The 24,838-nt window shown below is 45.2% G+C and overlaps 1 protein-coding gene across 4 annotated transcripts in view; it reads right to left on the bottom strand.

The window, feature by feature from the left end:
• Positions 1–24,838, bottom strand: part of LNX1 (ligand of numb-protein X 1) — a 364,589-nt gene that overhangs the window by 310,077 nt on the left and 29,674 nt on the right. For 2 of the 4 annotated variants that reach the window (XM_073342023.1, XM_073342024.1), the window contains exons 2-3: positions 23,894–24,038; positions 18,298–18,385 (exon numbers count right to left, since the gene is read on the bottom strand). The exons of the other annotated variants lie outside the window; for them this stretch is intronic. The gene's annotated coding sequence lies outside the window, so the exon portion shown is untranslated. The remainder of the gene's footprint in view (positions 1–18,297; positions 18,386–23,893; positions 24,039–24,838) is intronic. 4 annotated transcript variants of the gene reach the window in all.

The raw sequence follows: 24,838 nt of genomic DNA, 5'->3' as shown, positions 1-24,838 counted from the left end.
CTGCCCTGACCAGGGACAGAGTCTTTTGGGTCATTGGACTTTTAGGACTGGGTGATTTGGGGTTGCTGGACTCAAGAACCAAAGGGAAAGGGGTATGCCCCAATTTGCTTGGGGTGGGTTTTTTTGCTCATGGGTTGTGTTATGAATTCTGTTGGTGGTGTTTCCCCAACATAATGCCACATTGTTTCTCTCTGTTATTAAAAGGCTTTTTGCTACACTCAGACTATGTGCTCGTGAGAGGGGAAGTATTGCCTCTTGGAGTCGCCCAGCGGGGGTGGTATATATTTGTCCCAGGTCACTGGGTGGGGGCTCGAGCCAGTTTGCATTGTGTTATTGGAATGGATCCCCTAGATATTGAACCCGGCCCTTGTTGCTGCCAACTCTGACGGGCAGAAGGGTTACATTTTTGGGGGCTCGTCCGGGATGCCTGGGTCAGTACCCCTCGCAAGCACCTGTTGAGTGATCCACTACATTGGGAAACAATTTATATTTTTTTTTGTTTGTGCTTATATTTTGAGGAAATTACTGTTTGTATAATGGCTAATATGTCAGGTTTGTTGGGCCCTGGCTCAGCAGCTTCTAGCTCAGAGGCTGCAGCCTCGGCTGATGATTGGACAAAAGCTCTGGGGCAAACATTGGAAAAGGTTGTGCTGTCCCATGCTGCGTCAAACTCTTGTCGTAAGTTAAGATTATTTGCTGGGGAGGAGGAGTTTGAACACTGGTTAGAGCATACCACTGAAATGCTGCAAGAGTGGGCCATACCAGATGCAGAAAAGCGAAGATGCCTCATAGAGAGCCTTGGCGGCCCAGCATTAGATGTGATTCGCACCCTGAAGCTCATTGACCCTGGGGTCAGTGTGAAGGACTGCCTAGAGGCCCTTGAACACAACTTTGGGAGCATAGAGGGCCCTGAAGACAGCTACTGTAAGTTCCTTAATTCCCGACAACAAAAGGGCGAGAAGGCTTCAGCCTACATCCAGAGACTGGAGAGACTGCTTCAGAGAGCTGTCATGAGGGGAGCAGTGACTGCTGAGCAGATGGATCAGACCAGACTGGCTCAAATTGTAAGAGGAACTCAGTATCAGAACCTGATTCTACTTCATCTCCAGCTAAGAGAACGACGGGAATATCCCCCAAGTTACTCCCAGCTGATAAAAGAGGTCAGAGAGGAGGAAGAAAGGCAGGCTGCCAGTGAATTTTGGGAAGCCCAAACATCAGATCCAGCCAGCACAACACCACTGCAAACGGCCAGTGTACTGATGGTGAGCACCAGAGAGGAACTTGCCCAACAAATGCAGGTCCTGACGGAACGGATAGCTGAGCTGCAAAGTACCATTGACCGAGTTAAGACTTCCAGGAATAAGAAGCCTCAAACTGGGGCGATTGAGAAGCCCGCACTTAGAGCCACCATCCCACCCAGGCGAAGGGGGAAAGGTCAGTTCTTCTGCTACCGATGTGGTCAGGATGGACACAGTGCTGCCAAGTGCCATAATGAAGAAAACCCCTCCTTAGTGTATGGAAAGCTGAGGATCAGTTGGGAGAGATCCGGTAGCTGCCAGAGGGTCTGGGGACGGGGACCCCCCAGGTCTGCAGGATTTGAAGATTCCCCCAGAAAAGACTGTCCAGCTGGGATCCCCGCAGGACTGATAGGGCCTCGAGCAGAGGTCACGGTGAGGATCGAAGGGGTGGAGTGTAAAGCAGTGCTTGACACTGGATCTCAAGTGACTATTATATTTCAGTCATTCTACCAACAGATGCTTAGGCACCTGCCTATACAGCCACTGACTGGCCTTGGCCTGTGTGGCCTCAGCATGGATGAATACCCCTACCAAGGGTATGTCATAGTGCACCTGGAATTCCCAGAGGAGGTTGCTGGGGTAAGAGAAGAGGTAGACACAGCTGCCTTAATAGGCCCTGACCCTAAAGGGACTTCTGATGTGTCTGTGCTGATAGGGACCAACTCCAGTCTCTTCAAGGTACTCGCGGATTACTGCAGAAGGCGGGCTGGGGACCAGTACCTGAATACCCTGATGATCCATACGCTTTGTGCTGAAGCCTATAGGAAAATTGAGAGCACTAAAAGGGACACATCTGAGCTACCGCTTGGGGCACTGAAGTACGCAGGCACGACCCCCTTAGTAGTGCCTGCAAGGACGGAGCAAGAAGTGCTTGTCATGAGTACCTGTCTGAAAGGCAGTAAACGGACGTTAGCAATGATAGAGCAGCCGATGGGAGGAGAGCTCCCTGAAGGAGTGCTGGTCCTCAGTGGAGTCATAACTCTACCTGCTGAAGCCCAGGAAAGGGTGACTATACTGACTGCTAATGAAACGAGTCGTGATGTTGTGAAGCAAGGACAAAAGATAGCAGACCTCTTTGAGCCTGAGTCGACTGTAAAACCCCAGAGTGAAACTCAAGTTCCGACAATAGACCCAGCAAAGTTTGACTTTGGAGATTCACCAGTGTCTGAGGACTGGAAAGATCGCCTGAGGAAGAAACTTTGTGAAAGATCCAAGGTGTTCTCACTGCATGAGTGGGATGTGCAAAAGGAGTAGAGCACAATATCAGACTACATGACTCTCGACCTTTCAGGGAGAGATCTAGGAAGATTGCTCTCTCTGAGATGGAAGACGTGCGACATCATCTTCAGGAGCTGGCTGCGAATGGCATCATTACAGAGTCCCGCAGCCCATACGCCTCACCCATTGTGGTAGTCCGTAAAAATAATGGGAAAATCCAGATGTGTATTGACTACCACACCCTAAAACAGCCGTACTGTGGTCGACCAGTACACTATGCCTCGAGTGCAAGATGCCTTAGACTGTTTGCTGGGAAGCCAGTGGTTCTCTGTGTTGGATCTTCGAAATGGATACTACCAGATCCCTCTGGGAGAAGAAGATAAGGAGAAGACAGCCTTCATCTGCCCATTAGGGTTTTATCAGTTCGAACGCATGCCCCAAGGGATTTCTGGAGCACCTGCCACCTTTCAACGTCTCATGGAGAAAGTTGTGGGAGACATGAATTTACTGCAAGTGTTAGTTTATTTGGATGACCTGATTGTGTTTGGAAGAACCTTAGAGGAGCATGAAGAAAGACTTCTTAAAGTGCTTGATAGGTTGGAGGATCATGGTCTGAAGCTTTCAATTGACAAATGCCAGTTCTGCAGAACCTCAGTGAAGTATGTGGGTCACATCGTGTCCCAAGAGGGTGTGAGTACTGATCCTGATAAAATAGAAGCACTCACTACATGGCCGCATCCAAGTAACTACAGAGAACTCAAGACCTTTCTTGGATTTAGTGGCTATTACCGCAGATTTGTGAAAAACTATGCTACGATTGTAAAGCCTCTGAACGATCTTACCAGGGGACATCAGTCCAGCGAGAACAAATCTAAGTCTAAGAATAAGGGGAGGTCCCCAAAGCCTCCTGTGCAGAGACACTATGGCCCCTTTGCACCATTTGGGCCACGGTGGGATGAGAGATGTGAAAGGGCTTTTCAAGAAATCATTACTTGCCTAACTCATGCTCCAGTCCTAGTTTTTGCTGACCCAAGCAAACCATTTGTCCTGCATACTGATGCCAGTTTGGAGGGTCTGGGAGCAATCCTGTACCAGGAAATGGAAGGCAAACGTAAACCTGTAGCCTTTGCCAGCCGAGGATTGTCTGATAGTGAAACTCGCTATCCCACCCACAAGCTGGAATTTTTGGCCTTGAAATGGGCCATCACTGAGAAATTTCAAGACTACTTGTATGGTGCTCAGTTCCAGGTGTGGACAGACAACAATCCACTGACGTATGTGTTAACAAGTGCTAAGCTGGATGCACCAGGGCAGAGATGGGTGGCCGCCTTGGCTAGCTATGAGTTCAGCATTCAGTACCGATCAGGGAGAAGCAATGTAGATGCAAATGCATTGTCCAGGCATCCGCAGGCTCCAGAAGTTGCTGTGATACCCACAGATGGAGTGAGAGCTATTTGCAGTGTGAGTCGCCGAGAGCCAGAGGCCCGTGAGAGCCTTCAGGGATGTGTTGCAGAAGCTTTGCATGCATCCCTGAATGCATGCCTTCTGCTTCAGTGAACTATATTGCATTGGACCAATCTCCTTTGCCCATGCTCAATGCGGCTGACTGGCAAGAAGCCCAGCGGCAAGATATTGACATTCGTGATACACTACTTGCCAAAAGGGAGGGGCGAAGCCCAGCTGCGGTTGTCCCACCTAACCCGGAGGGTAAACTACTATTGAGAGAATGGACCAAACCAAAACTGATTCAGGGAGTGCTACACCGAATGACCACTGACCCTTTACAAAAACAACAAGCACAACTACTACTGCCAAAAAAGTACAGAGCCCTGGCCATGAGGGCCCTGCATGATGACTTTGGGCATTTAGGGATGGAGAGGACCCTGGAACTTATTCATAGTAGGTTCTATTGGCCCCGAATGGCTGAAGATGTTTGCAGGAAATGTGAGACTTGCGCTCGATGTGTTCAAAGGAAAACTCTGCCCACGAGGGCTGCATATCTCAAGAACATCACCAGCAACAAGCCTTTGGAATTGGTATGCATTGATTTCTTGTCTGTAGAGGTAAACAAGAGGAATGGTGGGAACATTCTAGTAGTGACTGACCATTTTACATGGTATGCACAAGCATATCCCACACATGATCAGAGGGCCACCACCGTTGCTCGAGTATTGTGGGACAAATATTTCTCAGTCTATGGATTCCCGGCTCGGATACACTCTGATCAGGGGCGCGATTTTGAGAGTCACCATCTGAAGGAGGTGCTGAAGATAGCAGGAATTAAAAAGTCTAGGACCACGCCTTATCACCCCCAAGGTGATCCTCAGCCAGAGAGGTTCAGCCGAACCCTATTAGATGTGTTGGGAACTTTGTGACCAGAGCAGAAGGTAACCTGGAGCCAGCATGTCGCATTTCTGGTGCATGCTTACATTGCCACAAAGAACGATGCTACGGGAGTCACCCCATATCTCTTGATGTTTGGGCGAGAACCAAGATTACCCATAGACTTGTGCTTTGGTGTACCAGAGAATGGAGATAGCTATGAAACTCATCAGCAATATGTATCCTGACTAAGAGAAAAGCTGTGGGATGCTTATCGCTTAGCTACTGCTGCGGCTTGGAAGAACGCAGACCGCAACAAACATCGATATGATGCTAGAGTGTGTTCGCAGGAGCTCCAGCCGGGGGACAGAGTCCTGCTGCGAAATTTGGGTATTGCTGGCAAACACAAGATAGCTGACAGATGGAAGGCAATACCTTACCAGGTGATGGAAAAGCTGGGAGATCTGCCGGTCTACAAGATCAAACCTGAAGACGGTCCAGGGCAAATAAAGACGGTGCACAGAAACCTTTTGCTCCCTGTGGGGGAATTGGTAAGCACCCCTTATGAGATGGGCCACAACAGGGCAGCTGGGCAGAATACAGGTGCTAGACCAAAGCCGCCATCCAACACAGACAGCGGGCCCCGTGCAGCTAACTTACCCCTATTCTGCACATCTGAGAGTGAGTCTGAGGAGGAAGACACAACCCTGGTGTATCCTGGGATGGAGACAAGATTTCAGTCTCGATCAGCTGAACCAAACGAGAGTTTTCCCTCTTCCGCCCTAAACCCCATGGCAGAATTATTTAGGCCCCTTTCTGACACCCCGGTGCTGCTGATGAGACCCCCGTGTGATGACACACACAGGTTATTGGACAATGGAGACACACAGATAGAGGATGTCCTGGGCACCTTGGACCCTCCAGCGTTAGAACTAGGAGTGCAGGGGCCTACGCCAGTAGCCGAGGGACCCTCCAGGGAAGCCTCTCCATCCGTCACTCAAGAGGATGTTCCCCCTACCTCGGCAACAGAGATTCTCAATAGACGAGACAGGGTCATAAGACCAGTGAAACGGTTAACTTATGATGCATCTGGGGTGACTAGTGAGGAGCCAATACATTTAGCACACAGGCTTGTGGAAGCTAAAGTGGGCTTCCTGAAGCCCTTTGGAGGAAACCAATGAGTTGGTATAAAGGGAGTGTGATTTGTGGGCACGACAAATTCTTGGCTGGGGGGAGGATGTAAGCAATGTCAGGATGACCTCCACCCTGACATCTGGTGGTGAGGTGTGGCAAGTTGTGGAAAAGAACTTCAGGGGCCGATCTCATTTGCATAGGCACACCACCCCGCCTAGAATGAGGCCATAGCTGCCCAAATGGTCACTTTGGCTGCTGTGGAATCCACAGTGTCTCTGTTATTGGGGAAGGAAGAATAAATTGTTATTACCCTGATTATGGGAACTGTGCTTGGAACTGTACTTGGCCTTTTGTTATGATGGAGGGACTCACCATCAACTAAGTAGCACTCGCTAGGCAAGGGGCATGGGTTTTAAAACTCTGTGACTGGAGAGAGGCTGGGGACAAGTATTAATACTTGGTGGCATGGGCCCCCTGGTGAGGGACTTACATGCTAATTGTACTTCCTCCTCTCTCCACTGTGGAATATCAGAGCTAATTTTGATTCAATTAGGAGTCTAGTTACAGGCTGCTGAGCTCACTTTGGGCTAATAGTGCACCAGCGCTGAGGCTCCCCTACTGCAAGCTGAATTCACTAAAGAGCTGAACTGACTAAGAGCTGAAATCACTGAGTGTTGTGTTAAGTAGTGGGGGAGCCTGAAGATATATTGTGGAGCAGTTTGTGGGACGGCTGGAGTGCCTTGTGGACAGGCTGATGGAGCAGTTCGTAGGACGGTGGGAGCTGCTGGTGGGACGCGGAGCAGTTCGTGGGACAGTAGGAGCTGCTTGTGGGCCGCGGAGCGGAGCCGAGCGAAGGAGTTCGTGGGGCGGCTGGCGGAGCGGAGTGAAGCGAAGGCCTATGGAGCTGTGGGGTGGTCAGCTTCAGATCATGAAAGGTGCCTCTTACCCCCATCCCATCTCCACCCAGGTTGGGAGGTAAAGCTCCGCAGATAAACTTTCGAACTCTGGGGCTGCCCTGACCAGGGACAGAGACTTTTGGGTCACTGGACTTTTGGGACTTTGGGTGATTTAGGGTAGCTGGACTCAAGCACCAAAGGGAAAGGGGTATGCCCCAATTTGCTTGGGGTGGGTTTTTTTGCTCATGGGTTGCGTTATGAATCCTGTTGGTGGTGTTTCCCCAACATAATGCCACATTGTTTCTCTCTGTTATTAAAAGGCTTTTGCTACACTCAGACTATGTGCTTGCGAGAGGGGAAGTATTGCCTCTTAGAGGTGCCCAGCGGGGGTGGTATAGATTTGTCCCAGGTCACTGGGTGGGGGCTCGAGCCGGTTTGCATTGTGTTATTGGAATGGATCCCCTAGATATTGAACCCGGCCCTTGTTGCTGCCAACTCTGACGGGCAGAAGGGTTACACGTGCCAATCTGTCCCATCCCTGAGGAAAGTGCTGATTGCTCCCCCTTGCTCATCATCCCAGCTCCACAAGCTGATGTAGAGTAGGACAGGATCATGATCTTGACTCCTCCGCATCCTACTCCCCAGAGTGCAGGAACGGCTATCAAGGGAAAGCAGGAGTGGTGGTGGAGGAGGAAAGCTTTTTTCTTGCCTCTTCACAGCTGCACATGACCATGGGTAATCTGAACATATATGTTTCTACAGGGCCCAACAAAATGTGACCCTAATGCTGACTGAGGCCTCTGAGTGCTATTGAAAATTAAAACAAAAAAAAAACAAAAACCAATCACCATGTATTTGAAAGGGTTGATCTGCCTGAAGTTTAGAGAGTGAACCATGTATGGCAAGGCTCAGAGTGAAACAAATCATAAGAACTCTTCTTCCTACCCATCCTTTCCCTCTCTCCAAAATCAGCTACAAAAATGGAGGCATTGACTATTGTCAGCGATGTCCCTCATAGTCAGGTCTCTGACGCTAGGAGGCATCACTCTTCTATGCAGTAATGGATGAAACCCAAAGCAAAAATTATGAGATCCATATGAGAGAAGCAGATGTTTCTCTCCATTGTTTATAGGCAGCAAACCTTTGGGGAAACATTCAATTACTAGTGTTTAGAACTGGGGACAGCCTTTGAGGAAGCCAAGCTATAGGAGAAAGTAGCAGCTGCTATGTCGTATGCAGAGGCAGATAGGAAAAGCCTCACAATGAAAGGGGAGTAAGTGTTCTTTAAAGGGGGCAGTCGGAATTGCTTTGTGCACCATAATTTCAGTGGATGAAGCAATCTAGAATACATTTTGTCTAGGGTATAAAGATCCCTGAAATTTTTATAGAAGTCCGGAGACATTTTCAGAATGGTACATAGGAATATAGAGGAAAAAAAAGATTCTGCTGATCTATATTGAGGTATAAGAGGAGGCAAGAAACTTCTGAGGAGAGATGAGTCCTGCACCTGTTAAATCCTCACAGGTAACTCACTGACTTCTCCCACACTTGTCCCCCTCACCAGCTACTGCCTTTGTTTCCCTGCTGCATGAGTGAGCATGCAATGTCTTAATTTCCTCTTCTCTGATTCTTTCTTGGATCTTTTGCAATGCATCTTCCATCCTCTCCACCCTTCCTGCAATCACACTCACCAAAAGTTACCAATTAATCTCCTTCTCTTCCTCCTCTCTGCCACTTTTGATACTATCAATCCCTCCCTCTTCTTCCACTTCTTCCTTGGGCTTACTGATTCTGTGCTCTCCTTATCTCTCTCCAACTGCTCCTTCAGCATATACTTGAGAGACTGCTCCTCCCACTCCTTACCCTGATGGCATCCCTCAGAGTTCGGTCTTGGTGCCCTCTTCTTTCCCTTCTATATTTCATCCCAAGGTGACCAGATCTACTTTTATGGTTTCAGCTGCTGGAGGGGGCTTGATGGATTTTCCAGATGATGCGCAGGCTCAACTCTCTTACTGAGGCTGGGCATAGTCATTTCCTGGAAACACATGATTCGGAGATTTAGCAGGACGGGGACACCCTGTGGCGAGTACTAACACAATACTCTCACCATCGGCATTCCCATTTGGTCCACGCCACATCCACCTACGTGGGCTCAGGTGAGAGGGCCTTTGCCAGGGTTGTGGGTGGTGCCTGGATGCAGGATGGAATCATTTTCCTTTCGAGTTGCCACTCACTGAGTCAGGTGTTGATTTGGAGTCACGGCTCAATAAATGCATCCAGATTCCTGGGGGTCTCCATGTGGGCATGCTCATCTTTTATTTCCTTGCTGAGACCAAGATGGAATTTGTGTAGCTGGGCTATCATAAGCAGGCTGCATACATTGCAGCTGACCCTGAGGGCTGGTAGAGTATCTGTAGGGTCCCCTCTGCAGTGCAAGCTGGGTGTGGCCCATCAAAGATTGTCACAAAGACCCTCAGGAAGGTGTCCCAGCTGGCCAGTATGGGGTGATCCTGCTCTACCAGAGGGGACCCCCAGTCCAGAGCCTCACCTGTTAGAAGGCGGATGGCCAGTCTTCACCAGATCCATCTGGTAGGAGTTGAGCTGTAGTAGGAATAGACACAGCAATGGTTCACAAAATCTGCTATCGGTCCCGTTGTCATGCCCTGGTACAGGTACCGCATGTTCAGGTCCTGAAGGCAACATGGGCCCTGGGGATGCAGGAGACATTCCTGCTTGCAGTTCTGTGGTCTGTTCTCATAGGGTGCAGTTTTTTGCCCAAAGCCAATCCGCAAGGTTTGGGTTTCTGCCTGAAGGCAAGCAATCTGCTCCTGGAGGCTCAGTGTCCCATGGGCTGTACCTGTGGGTTCTATGCCCTTTTTGGGTAGGATGAGCCTAAGAGGAGACTGAAGCGGTCTGATCAAACTGTAATGCCCAGCAGCCAACGCAGGCTAGGGGACAGTCCAGAGCCGTAGTCAAGCGTGCATGGGTGGTTGGGTAGCCAGCAAGTCAATTGGTATCAGAGGCAGTCTGGGGCAATGATCAGAGTTCTCACAGGGGTCAGTAGCCAGAAGATCCAATCCAAGGGCCCAGGTCAGTGGGCTGGGGAGGTGAGGCAGCAAGACAGTCTAGGCAGCAATCAGCAGGCAGTGGTTTGTTGCTCAGACAGCTTCCTCTTCCTGTTGAGGTTCAGGTACATGAGAGGGCTGCCTGTCCATCCAATCAGCAGCCTGTGGTATGGCTGCTGTGGGCCCTTAGTACTAAGGCGGTTGGTCAGAGATGGTCGTTCAGTGTGATCCTGTGGCACAGCAGCCAAGGATACTTCCTAAGAACTACTGGGCCTGGCTTCAATACCGTGGTCTGACAGAAACCCAGCAGGTATAAGAAGTGACAATGTCAACATAGAGGGGAGCAGCAACAGAGCTCTCTGTGCACATTCCTCCTTGGACTTGAGTGTGGCTTGTGGGATCTACTGAGTATTAAAATATTATGGGTAGAATTCACCACGTACCAGATGTTCCATGCTACTTAAATCCCAGTGTGTTATAGTATGTGGATGCTGCTGGGGAACAGCCTTCCAGGGGGCATCTGTCTCCCCTCTGTGCTAGCCCTGCATAGACTGCCATTGAAGATGTCTTTGAAGAGGGCTCCACAAGAAACCTTAGGATCGGATATTGTGCATATCCAGTGCATTGGGGCTACATAGCTGCTGCTGGCCTATGTTGGATTTCACCCTCCCACATCTGGAGTACTTCACCCACGTACTACCAGATTACTCAGGCTCTAAATGGAGTAAGTGAATTTCACTCTTTGCATCTTGAATATACAAATTTTCCAAGCCCCAGTAATAGCGAAATTTAGTAGGGTGATAAATATTTCTGAAAGTTCATCCTTCTTACCAGAGAATGATTTCTGGTATTAATCCTTAAAAATAAGACAGAGGCCAAATAAAATAGAAACCAAAATGTAAATCCTGTAGTAATCCTACAGAGATATTAAAAAAATTTTGTAGACAAAAAACCACCTCATAGATTTCTACTATCCCTTGGGTAACTATACCAGAGAAAAAGAAAAGGAGTACTTGTGGCACCATTAGTGCATCCGATGAAGTGAACTGTAGCTCACGAAAGCTTACGCTCAAATAAATTTGTTAGTCTCTAAGGTGCCACAAGTCCTCCTTTTCTTTTGCGGATACAGACTAACAGGGCTGCTACTCTGAAACCTGTCATTATACCAGACAGGGCACATATATATGACACTACATTCTTGTATGGGGCAAAAAGCTTCTGAAGAAAACAACACAGACTGCTCATCATTTTTTAGCATAGGTCATTGCTTTGCAAATATTTTATTATTTACTTTATATATCTAAGGAGATCTCAGCCAACACACGAGATTTAGTTCACTCCTGTTTTCTGTAAAAGGGTTAATTTATATGGATAATACTGTCCTAGCCCTTAAGGAAAGCTTTTAGATTATGTTTGTACTTGAATCAAAGCTAAGTATAATGCTCACAAAACAGCAGAATTTAAACAGGCTCATCCTAGACTAAAATTACTACATTTTACAAGTTACCTGTGATGTTTTGGGAGGCGTTTTAAATCATATGACCTGCTGCCTATAAAATTATATCATAAAGTGTGTATCCTACATCTTAGGCCCTCACTGAGCAACGTACATAAGCAAGTGCCTAACTTTAAGCACACGAATGGTCTCTGAACCATGGCCTTACAATCTAGAAACATGCAGCACCTGAGTTATGAAATACGGTAGTTTGCTCCAGGAAATATGGGCTATGGGGATTGAGTGTGTTATTAGTGCTGGGCGCTTTGCCCGTTATCAACCATATATGTATTATCACGGGGCTAGGGGCCCCAGCCATGCTCCAGGACCCCATTGTCCTAGGCTCTGTACAGACGCATTTCCTGTATTTTGCACATTTTTGTAAACCGGTGTGGAAGAATTTTTGATTCATTTGATCGGATACTTTGGGCTAGCACTGCTGTAGCTACACTGCCAGTGTACATTTTTAGTGTAGAAGTGCTGCAGCAGTGTCCAAAATGACCAGCACTAGTCCAGTTCATCCCAGTTCCAAATCAATCGGTATAGTTTCACTAGTGTAAAAATTCCAGTCCAGGGTTTGTCTACAATCTGGGGGAGTCCATGGTCCCTAAGCAGACAGTTCCTACTTGAACTCTGAGATGAACAGATTGCTAAACTGTGACCCAGGAGGTTTCAAAATGGAGATTTGTATACACTCCAGAAGCTTGAAACGGATTTTTTTCTTCTTCTTCTTTTTGGATGCCATCAAGCCAGGGATGTTTAGGAATGTGCTAATAATTCACAGAAGAGATTAGCCAGGTTTACCTCCAATGACTAATGAAACTCTCATACTCCAGCCCTTCCTGCTGTTTAATAACGTTTTCAAAAGAGCCCTTTATGAAGATGAATAGTATTGTAATGCTGCAGCTGAGGAACTGGCATTCTGTCAAAGAAAACACAGGACAGTTTACTATGCATGGCACTGTATTTTCCTTTACACTTCACAATAGCTTATTATTAAATGAAAATGAATTTCTAGTCCCCATTAGGGACTGGATATTATTAACAAACAGTTCAGTAATGTTTTGCGACTTAATTTTTTGTCAGTAGTCAGATTACATGACCGCAGCCACGTATACATGCTGCTCTGGATATGGTTGTGTCAGAATTTATTTGATAAATCCTGAATTTCAGGGGTTTATAATAGAATCATAAAAACTGATTTGGTTGGAAATAAATTTCACTCTTGATCCCTTTTCTCCCATATCAGTTTCCTCAAGGATTTCTAGTGTGCAGACATATTGCATAAGGATGGCAACTGGACTGATTTCATGGTCTTAAAGTAGAGATAGGCACAAACTAAAACACTCAGATGCCGATCTGAACTTCTCCAAAGTTGGTGTGGTGATCAGATCCAGGGTTATATAACAAGCCACAACCTCTGAAATTCCTTGAATGACTTATTGGTCTTCTCTGGTAAATGCTTGTTTAGATAGGAGCAAATATGGCTATTTCACACTGCTCTAATATCAAACCTCAACCCTTGCTTGCAAGAGTTTGGTGACTGTAGAATGGGGTTGTTCACACAGCTGGGGAATCACCAAATCTCCCCAGCTCCACAGATGGCTCTAGCTTTGCGCTATGTAAGCAGCCCTACAAGAGAACCCTAAACTCTTGGGACCTCTATTATGTCAGCAACTCCTTTCGGCTCACAACTACTCCCTCCTATTCTTGCTGTGATCCCTCCCACATGGAAAGCTGAACTTGGAGGCTTAACCATCTACTACCCCTCATAGATAAGCAACTCAATGCACACCCCCTGGCAGCTGCTGCTACCTAGCTCCCCGATGAAAAGCACCTTGAAACCCTGCCTAGTTGCCAATCTCTCCACACAAAAAACAGAGTCTCAAAGCCAAGCTAGAGTTCTGAATGTGCTATAGGCTGAGACTTTTTTTGCATCTACATATAACGTGCTTTCAGAAGCTGCAGCAAGAAAAACTTGCTAAGTCATGCTCGGGTTAGCTTGCTCTGTGTTTGTGGAATTGTTTAGCTAGTCTTCCTAAGGGCTTGTCTACATGGAGACACTCAGGAAAGTTATCATCTCTACACGATGGGGACTACAATGGCATAGCTACAGTAGGCACCGTTGTAGCCATGCCAGCAAAACTCCGTAGCATGGAGGAAGTCTACAGCGACAAAAGGTATTTTCCCATCGCTGTAGGAACACCACCTCTTTGGGTGAGGTCAGCTGGGTCAAAGGAAGCAGTCTTCCATCAACCTAGCTGCATCTACACCAGGGGTTAGGTCAGCATAGCTATGACACTCAGGATTTTTTTTCTTTTTTCTTTTTTGCACCCGTGAGCACTGTAGCTCTGTCTACATATGTAGACCAGTCTTCAAAGTGTGAGGGGAATTAAAGTTACAGTGAACTAAGGTCACTTCATTTCTGAATGCGTGCATCTACCTAGGGGTTTAACATGCTTTAACTTTACACCTTTAGTTATTTCATCTTAACTTTTCTGAACATTCTTATGTAGACACACCCTAAGTATCCCTGTGTAGATGTGCCCTAACTCCAACTTTGTTCTGCAGCTGGCAATCCCAAGAGCCAGGGTATTACCTGGAGAGCTCTCCCTCAGTGTACCCTGGCCGAAGCATTGGTTAGGGCAATGCAGGCTGCATTAAAAAACAAAACAAAAACAGTGCCATACTGGAATTTACATCCCAACAGGCTGCTTCACCACACACCTTCTGTCCTTCTTTTCTATCAGATTTGGTAAGTCATACTCATGACAGACTGGTGGATTTATTAGCCACTTGGGATGAGGCTAATGTGCAGGCCTTGATCCCGATCAGAGAGGACTGTTCAATTCAGGTTGAGCTGAGCTCTGTTGTCCAAAAATCTGTGAATCTACAAGTGGGTACTGGACAAATTAACTGATTCTGGAATAATGTGAAGTGCCAAGCAGTGCTAGGAGAAGATAAGTCACTAAAAGCTTAGTACAATGGAGTCTGTGGCAATAAATATGGCTTTATATGTTTGTACTACATGGGTTACTGAAGTCTCCCTGAGGGCAGCTCTGCTTCCACCAACTGGCCTTCCATGCTTCAACCTCAATACCTGCCCCTTCTCCCAGCAAACAACTCCCAAAACGTAGATAAGAAGGGTCCTTATGGCTGGTTAGAGGGGAAGGGAGAACTTGACTGGGAAACAGTTGCTAGGTGGGAATTCACACTTCCAAGCAAACTTGCAGGGGCTGGTTTGAGACAGTGTTAAAACCATCCAGCAAGCTGAAACATTCAGCATCATGCTTGACTTGTGTCATAACACCCTAGATTTTAAATGAAATAACCAGAGTGAATTCCCAATCATAAATACTGTATACTGAATTATGTCCTTTAATGAAAACAAAAGTATTGCTTTCCTTTCTTCCATCTAGAGTTTGCAACCCCTCAAAACCTACTGTCATCACAGTCACCATCTGCCCAGCTGGTAAGGAATGATTGGGAGCCCTATCAGGGTTGTTTCTTGTTTGTCCAGAGCAAGGTGGGGTCAGCAATACTACTTAGTGCTTACTGGTACATTGCACTTTTCAACCATACATCTCCAAGAACTTTAGAAACAGTAAGCAAGCAGCAAAATCTCCATTTTACAGGGAAGGAAACTGGGGCATATAGAGGTTAAGACCCACGTTATCAAAAGCATGTCCACTAATTCTGGGTGCCCCAAATTGTTGTGTGCCCATCTCCACTCACCTGAGACTTGACTTTTTCAGAGTGGCTGAGCCCCATGCAGTTCCCATTGATTTACTCATACGTTATGGGTTTCAGCCTCTCTGAAAATTTGGCCATCAGAATTTCAAGTTGAGCACACAAACTGAAGTAAATTTTTGAGAAACTGGATCCAAGTGACTTTTTCAAGTTCATACTTGAGTCAGAAATAGAATTTGTGGTGAATACTGGCCGCCTTGAAGTCAATGGGGGAAATGTGTCATTGACTTCAGTGGAATCAGTATTTCATCCCAGGTCTACTACCCAGTGCCCTATCCTCTAGGCCGTGCTGCAAATAGTGATAATTGTGGAGACCAATGTCAAAAAGTGTAAGATTCTTTCATCTCCTACAACTAGGAGCTGAGCAGGTTCTCTTTCAGTCAGAAAGGTTTATAATATTAAGTATAGCCCACTGAACTTTAGTAGAAAGATTAAGCTTTTTTCCCTGGCCTACATTTAGCAATACACAATAGGCCATATTCTCAAGTGATGCAAACTGACTTTGCTCCATTGGCTTCAATGGAGCTATGCCAATTTATACAAGCAGAAGACCTGCCTCATTACTAATAATAAGGTGATTATATGTATTGGTCCTAATCACATTCACCAGTTTTTAGTGGAGCAGCTAAGTTTTCTAACTAAGAGCACTTTGTGTTTATTCCCCCCCCCCCCCCTTGGAGATCACTGCTCTCAACTTTAGACCTTCATAATCCTTGACAGAAGCTTTAACCACAAGTTTGCTTCTGTGCCGCAAAACATGCAAGTGACCAACAATTTCAGCTTCATCTCTAGAGCTTACATCGTGGGCTTTTTGCCCACACTTAAAAAACTGATTCTGACATTAGGATTAAATCAGCTCCAGGGACTTCAGTAGCTGGCAAATCTTCAGTGCTTTCCCAGTCCACCAATTCATATCGGATCACAAACACATGACTTTATGCACTGTATGCTACTTGTTTGTTTAATGTGTCTTCCGGACTCTTCCCTCGTTGAGCAAAAGACAAGCTAATATAATTAATGCTGAGAAGTCTATTTGGGCCTGTTGATGTTACACCAAAAAAAAAAAAAGTTGTTCTTTTTAAATCTTAAAGAGACTTCAACATAGTGGTTGCAATCTAGGTTCAGGAATAATGTTCAACTGGTACTTCCTGTTTTTGAGTCACTGACAACTCAGAAGCAAATGGTCTTGAATGATTATGGATTACAGTCTTATCCTATTTTGTGCTGTATTAGTTATTAGCTGGTGTCTGTTACAGGCCAACAAATTATACTAAAGAACAAGATGACCCAGCTCCTCAAGCACTTATCTATAATGTGTAGGGTGGAAAAAGCAGCATGACCACGGGAGACTTCAATCCAAGTGAGATCTGCTGGAAGTTTCATGCTGCCAGTACTAAAAAGTCCCTAGAATTTCTGAAAATTATATATGACAAATTCCTAACTCAATCTTGTATTCAATACAGGGGACTTAGACCTCATCTTGACAGATGAAAAGGAAGTTGTCACAGAACTAAAAACTAGTGGTAGCATAGGTACAATCAATCATGACTTGATCACATTTGTTACATGCAAACAGAGTGAAGTCCAAACTGTAATATATTTACACTTGATGCTTTAAAAAGGCCGATTTCAAAAAACTGAAACCAAATTATGAGCTAAGTCAGTTGCAAGACACTAGATGTCCCAAATGCCACAATCCTTATCCTCTTCCGCCCCACTGTTGTATGTGGGGTAGACAGGCAGCTAAGCCATTCTCACAAGAAATGGCTTAGGAGCTTAAGGCATTCAACTCCATGAGAGGGGTTCCCAGAGGGGGCTCACCTAAGTCCCTTTGTGGATCCAGGCCTAAATACACACATGGGGAAGAAAGTTTTGATAACTGAGGGCCAGGTCTGTCTCTAAGGGGGTACAGGGCCTGGGACACATCAGCGTAGGCACAGGAACTAAGGGTGCAGGGGCATTGTAAGAGTTTGGCCGAGGCTCATCACTCTCCGGGGCGGCGGGGAACCAGACTGCCTCGCTAATTCTGTTAGGTGTGTTGGGGGAATTAGCCTGGCTGCGGGGCCAACAGTTAGTAGCTCAGGCCCCCAGGTTGGGGCTGAGCAAAACAGTTCACTATGAGCACAGCCCAGGCCCTGGGTCAGGGCAGGGCAACAAACAGTCAGTGGCTCAGGCCCTCAGGGAGGGGCTGAGCAAAGAGTTCAATAGCAAAACCAGGCTCTTGGCTCCAAGTGGCCTGGGAGACGGGGAGACTGCCACCCGCGAGATGGGTGGCAGGGGGGGACACAGGCCCACCCACTCCACTGTGTCCCAGCCCGGGGCCCTAGCAGCAGCAGACGACCCGCTGCTGTGTCAGTGGGGTTCCTGGCCCCAACACACTGACATTGGCTCTGGCAGTGTTGCCGCCTTACTAGGGTCGGCTGCTCCCAACGTCCCCCTCTAGAGGTACCTGGAGGACATCCTCCAAGGGGGTGACACACCATGGGCTCCTCAGGGTAACTGGCATATGGGTGGCTTGGCAGCTCCTCGGGGTAACTGGCGAGTGGCAAGTTTGGCTGCGTCTCTGGGCTCAGGCTAGCATCAGGCATTGGCTGGTCTGGCCAGTCCTCAGGTCGGCCGCCACTTGCTGTGGTCTCCCAGCTGGAAGCTCCGCCACAGGCATCTGGCCTTTTCGGTGGCTGTTTTTTAACTGAGCTCTGGGATCGAGCTTTTATACTTCCTGTCCTGTGCCTTGACCTCTAAGGGGCAGGCGCAGGATTCGCTGGCTCCGCCTACTTTGGTGTCCAGAGAGGCTCATCACTCTCCGGGGCAGCAGGGAACCAGATCGCCTCGCTACAGGCATGCTGCAGCACCCCTGGGATCTGCAATGAAAATGTTCTTAAAAATAAACAACATGTGCCGGGTCATCAGCCGAGACTGCTATAACATGGAAATATATGGCAGAATGCAGGTAAAACAGAGCAAGAGACATACAATTCTCCCCCCAAGGAGTTCAGTCACAAATTTAATTAACACATTACGTTTTTAATGAGTGCCATCAGCATGGAAGCATGTCCTCTGGAATGGTGGCCGAAGCATAAAGGGGCATACGAATGTTTAGCATATTGGCACATAAATACCTTGCAATGCCAGCTACAAAAGTGCCAACCAACTGCCAGTTCTCACTTTCTGGTGCCATTGTAAATAAGAAGAGATCAGCATTATCTCCTGTAAATGTAAACAAATTTGTTTGTCTTAGCGATTGGCTGAACAAGAAGTAGGATTGAGTGGATTTGTAGGCGCTGAAGTTTTACATTGCACTCAAAAACAAAACAGTTATGTAACCAAAAGGGGGAAAAAAAACAACAACTCTGCATTTGTAAATTGCACTTTCACAACAAAGATTTCACTACAGTACTTGTATGAGGTGAACTGAAAAATACTATTTCTTTTACCATTTTTACAGTGCAAATATTTGTAATAAAAATATACACCAATTACAACATATATGAAAATGTAGAAAAACATCCAAAATATTTAATAAATTTCAATTGGTGTTTTATTGTTTAATGATGCAGTTTTAACTGCAATTAATTGAGAGTAATTTTTTGAGTTAATTTTACAAGTTAACTGTGATTAAATCGACAGCCCTAGTGCATAGAAACTCCAACAAAACCCCAAACAGCCCTGTCCCATCTTGTGGTGCAATCCAGACCAGCGAGGGGTTGTGATTAAGGCACCCAGGATTACAGGTCAGTCAAAGTTCTAGTGGTGTGGCTCACCGCCTGGACACTGACAATCAGTAGATAAGCACACACTGAGAGTCTGTATGATAAGCAGCCCTGAACCAGCAATTCTGATTCCAGCAGGCTGCTTGTTATGCCCCAGCCACACTCTGGTATACATCAGCTCTGGTTGCACCTGGCAAGAGGACCCCAACACTACCCAGTCCCAGATTTTCCCAAAAGCATGCACTCTGCAATGGCCAGCCCTTTCCTGGAGAATTCAGAGGAATAATGTTTGTTTGGTCCCCTAAAGAGACAGCATACACAGCTTATCAGTTTAACTGGTGTTAGCAATCACTTCAAATTGAACATAGCACTGTGCATGTTTATATTGAAAGTAAAAATTTATTAACAAAAGGAGATAGGATTTTAAGTGAGTTCAAGTATAAAGGAAATGTTAGTATTCGCTAACAGCAAAAAAATACTTTCAGTGGCTAAAACTTAAGACAACGACAAGCTACAGTCTTTGTTCAAGGTAGTTTCCTTACCAATCTACCTTCCAGCAAGATGGCTGACCACATCTCTAGTTAGGATGTTCTACAGAGTCCAAAGTGCTCAGTTCCTTTGGTTTCTTATGTGAAAGATCCCTTGGGGTTCTTTGCCCCTCTTTGTTATAGTCTAGTGAACCTCTGAAATTGATTCTTCCGAAGGTTACCTCCTCCCTTCCCCCCCAAAGAAAAGTTCATTCAAGTTGTGAGGAAGGAGACATGGAGTCTGCTGATGAAGGAAATTCCATGCTGGTTTCTTCCCCCACTGGTGTCTCCTAAAATGCAGATAAATGGCCACTTGCCATGTGATGGCTAACTAACTGTGATGACACCTGGCTGGAGGTTTTGGCCTGATCTTTGTCTAGAAGAAACCTATTTACCCACTTCCCAGACTTGTCTGATAAACACCTTCTAATTCCACATTTTTAATATTTGTATGGTCTCTTGGGCATTTACCATATATACACCAGGCAAGAAATGATCAGTGTTATTACTTTTCCAATGATACCTTACATGCCTTGTATCAGATACAGATGGGCATTAATGAACTGGTGCAAACTGAACTGGTCAGGCCAGCTGAAATTCACTACCAGATACCATGAACCCCTTGCCCTCTTGCATTGGGATGTTGTTAAGGTCACAACCCCGCACCCCAAAAAGCAACAAATGGAAGCACCATTCTACCCCTGGGGAGATGGTGAGAGAACAAATGATGTGTGACGGAGGTTAGTTACTTTGCTTAATGCGTTACCGGAAGGTGCTCAGATGCTATGGTGAGACGTGTGGTATAAGAACCTATATAGAAGAGAATCAAGACTAAAGAAGACTCTGAGGAACTGCTGAGGCACCTGTGAAAACTAATGAATGGGCAGCATGATGACTGATGAAAACCACTGTTCATAAATGGAAGTTAATGCACATTGGAAGGAATAATTCAAACTACTCATACTAGTTGTTCCTCCATTAGCTGTAATCTCCAATGAAAAATTCTGTTTATCACTGTGGGGTCACAAAATGCAGACTTCTGCTCAAGGTGCAGTGGTTCAAAAAACCACACACAAACAAAATGTTAGGACATAAGGAATGGGGTAAAAAAACCAATACTGAAAATACTGCAATACCATTAGAAAAATCAATCTAAAATTTCTCTTTTTAAAGTCAGAGCAGAAATAGGTAAAGCCCAGAGACAAGCAACAAAACAGAGTGTAAATAAGAGGCTTCCATTTGAGGAAAGATCAAAAAGATTGGGACTGTTTGGTTTAAAGAGGAGATGAATAAAAGAGGACATGAGATACACATAATACTGAGTGGTACAAAGAAGATAATTTTGATGCTCCAATTTACCCTATTTCCTAATACAAGAACAAGGGGACAGCCAATAACCCTGAAAGGCAATAAATTTGAAATATTAAAAACCCCCCACCATACGATCCACCTATAGAACACATCATCATGAGATAGAATCCAAGGTTCTAACAGGATTTTAGAAGTACACATGTATAGGGAGAGAAGATAAATAAAACTTATCCTAAGGCAGGGTAGTCAATAGGCAGACTGCAGGCCAAATCTGGGCTGCTAGACATAGATGCTGGAATAGGGGTGCTGCTGCACCTCTGGCTTGTAATGGTTTCCATTAAATACAGGGCTTATAGTTTGGTTCAATGGCTCCCAGCATCCCCACTATACATATTTTTCCAGAACCCCTGCCACCAGACGCTTTTGAATTGACTGTGAAATCCAATTATTCATTAATATTTTTGTATTATTTTCTCTGGAGTCTGAACCTTGCCTATACCTTGACCAAGAAATTTGGACCTTAACAAAAAATAATCGATTATATCCCTCAGAACAGGGGGTAAACTCTTTTGTTTTAGGGTGTAAGCCATCTACTAACTGATGAGGATTAAAAGGAAACTTCCTTTATGGACAGATTATTCCACAGTTATCGGTCCAAGGGTTCTCAATTAAGTGAATTAAACATGTTTCCCTTCCTGACAGCTCTGCTAATTTTAGAAGTTGTTTTGTGTCTGGAATTAGCGTGGTTCATATCTGTAAGAACAGAGGACAGATCATGGGACATCAAATCCAGGATAACTGAAATCTTCAAAACATTTCATCATAATAAATGATAATACCACCTAGTGCTTTCATAGCACCTTCTAGCTGAGGAGCTCAAAATATTAATTTAATCTGAGACTCCCCGATAGCCTAATGCTATAGATGGGGAAACTGAGGCATAGAGAAATTAAAGGTGAAAAGCATCCAGTGCTGAGGGCTCCACAAGGCCATAGGCCTCAAGGTTTAGTTTCATGGCCAAGGCTAGAGGGGCCGATTCTATCAATAACAGCTGCAGTGGCTCAGCACTTCACAGGAGATGCCCAGAAGCAACCTCAATTCCTGGGCACTCAGCATTTTTCATCCCCTTGCCCAATGTCACAAGGGAAGTTGTGACACAGGTGGGAACTTAGAATACTGATCACCTGACTACCAGTAATGTGTGTGAACCAGAAGACAACAAGCTGAAGGATGGGATGCTCTTCAGCTGGGAGCAGGGTCAGGCTGATGATGTTAATGGCAAAACTTCAACAGAAGCAGTGTTGGAGTCTACAGGTCTTATTACCTTAGTGACTTTTAGTGTCATGTTTCCAGTCAACTGGTTTGTCTCTTTAGAAGTTTTTAAGCTATTTAGCATGCTGTCTCTTCTTTGGGAGATGATATTCAATACTGTTATTCACATGCAATTGGAATGAATTTTAAAGAAGAAAAACTGTTAAAAGTTGCTTGAACCCTCTTAAAGGAAAGCTGCAGGAAACAGAGGATTTGGCACTTAAAGGACATCATTTGCCTGCCTTATTATCTCATTTTTCAGTGGAGCTGACAGGACAGCTGCCTGTTATTACAGTGCACACCAGGAAATACTTAACTGCCACACAGTAAAGAGCTAGTGAGGGATTAGCACACAAATAGAATTTGTGCACCTGGTAGTCATGCAGTTAGATTTATCATCTTTGTTGCATAGGTTACTTACATCCTATTTACAAAGAAACAACAACAAAATGCCTTCTTGTCATTGGAATTATGATAAGTATTAGTACAGTTTTGAGGCTAGATTACATTAATTGCTAGTGGTTTTCATTTAATTGCAATAATCTTTTATTGGGTTTACATAAATAATAAATTTATGTATCTCAGTTGCATGTTTAAACTGTTCCTAAAAGTGTCAGATCAACAGCCTTCTGGTCAATTAAAATTTGTTATTGTCATTAGAGATATTCTGTCACAACAGAGCTCACTTTTGGAAGGATGTTGATAACCTCTACTTATTTTAAAAGACTGTAAATAATCTCCTATTCCAGGTGTAGCTCACCATTAGTGTACTTTATTCATCTTAACATAAATAGAAAGTGTCTAAATTCAAGCAGGTTGCTGTGTGGGAAGTGCAATAAATGTACACACAGATAAAATATATTTTGTAATGAAAAAGTTGTAATGTTTAATACATGATCATATTATAAAAACTCATTTGAAACATTAAGCAGCATTAATTGAAAGTCAGTAAGTTATCCAGGAAAAGTTAGCGAGCACCAGATTGTCCCCTACCTGTTTTCCCTATGTATAGGGGACATTATCTCTAATAAGTTCCATGCCTGGAATTTCCATTGGGTTGTCCTCTCCCCCCCCCCAATTGCAAGATCCTTACTTCACAAGCCTTGCTTTTTCCTCATAGAAAGCTAGGCCCTTAGCTACACAGGAATCAGACTTAAATAATTCACAGTATGGATATCAATACTGATTACATAAAGTGTTTCTGTTGTACTGTTGCAGAGTGGAGCCAATAAGAGGAACCAAGGTTATTTATTCCACTGTCTGTGATGAACTACTTTCTTAAAAGCTAAGCTATTGTACAACACATCAAATAGCAGTATAAATTACTTCATGGGATTCCAGATGAGTTAATAAATAATGACCCACAATTCAGGAGAGGCTCATTTTGGTGATTTTCTTTAAGACACATGTTCTAACATCAAGCACTTAACTATGCCCAGAAAAGTGGATAAGAGTCAAAGGAAACAACAAGGAATTTGAAAGAGAAACCTTGCAGATTTCAAAGATTAATAATCACCACTGTTAGAAAAATCTGTTTTATTTTAAATTTTTAGGATAAAAATATCAGCAAATCATAGGCAGAAGAACAAAAGTATTAGTACTCTAACAAACTTCAAATTTACACTGAATTGCTTACAAGAGAGTTATCTGCTAGGAACTAGAACAGAAGAAATACTATGACAAGAAAACCAAAGATTCCCCAAGGAGGAAAGGGTTAGATTTCAAAACAAAGTGGACAGCAACCTGTTAAGTGACTAGCTATACCCTCCACAAAAGGTCACATATTATAATCACCCCAGAGGGTCTGTCCTTCAGGAACAACCCAAGAAATATAAACATAATCACAAAGGACATACCCTCTGTTTCTTGAGAGCATCCAGAACACTATCAGCATTTCTTTGACTGAAGTAATATATGTTCATCCACTCATTGATGATACGAGACACCAGAAGCAGAAAACACAGGCTCAGTGTCAGATCAGCCCCTGCAGAAGCAACTGTTCTGAGAACAAAACAAGGTTCAAAAATGATAGTTACTGACTATCAGGAATAAGGGCCTGCAGCTGCACCTACCCAGTCATTGGGCAGCCAAAGAGCGCAGCTGGGCCACAACAGAACCACCTGATTGGCTAAAGCTGTCTGGCGGCTTGCTCTTTAGCCCAGCAGCTGCAGAGGATCAGTGGCTGTTCAGTGTACATGCCTGTGAATTCTATCTGCCTGTGTTTGCCTCATTCCAAGCCCTGCTCCTGCTTGGACCCTACCTTGCACCCAGCCTTACTCTAGTCTAGACTCTGCCCTGCACCCAGCCCTGCTCCTGCCTTTCCTGACTCCAGGTAATCTGATTCTGACCTTGACTCTGATTACTGCCTCTGTCTCAACACATGGGCCTGGCATTTTGACTCTGACCACTAGGCATGACTCCTGCTCTGACCAGAAGGCCTGACCTCCTATGACCTGGTCACCTAACACTAACAGCTGTCTAATACATTTCCTTGCATCCTGGCTGTTTCTCTTTGTATTTTTATTAATTAGTATATGAATTTGTGTCTGTTATATTTGCATCCTTTTTTAAAAAGGAAAAAATGTAACAAGCCATTGGAGTAGGTGGATACTACCAAAGGTGAGCTGGAGCCGGTTCACAGCGGTTCACTGGAAGCCGTTGTTAAATTTAGAAGCCCTTTTAGAACTGGCTTCTAAATTTAACAACTGGCCAAAAGTGGCACGTTAGGTGCCGACTCCGTGGTGTTCCGGGGCTGGAACACCCACGGGGAAAATTTGGTGGGTGCAGAGCACCCACCAGCA

Source organism: Lepidochelys kempii, chromosome 4 (genome assembly GCF_965140265.1).
Source record: "Lepidochelys kempii isolate rLepKem1 chromosome 4, rLepKem1.hap2, whole genome shotgun sequence".
NCBI classification, from domain to species: Eukaryota; Metazoa; Chordata; order Testudines; family Cheloniidae; genus Lepidochelys; species Lepidochelys kempii.
Note: the sequence above shows the minus strand (reverse complement) of the source record. Positions and strands in the feature narration are given on the sequence as shown.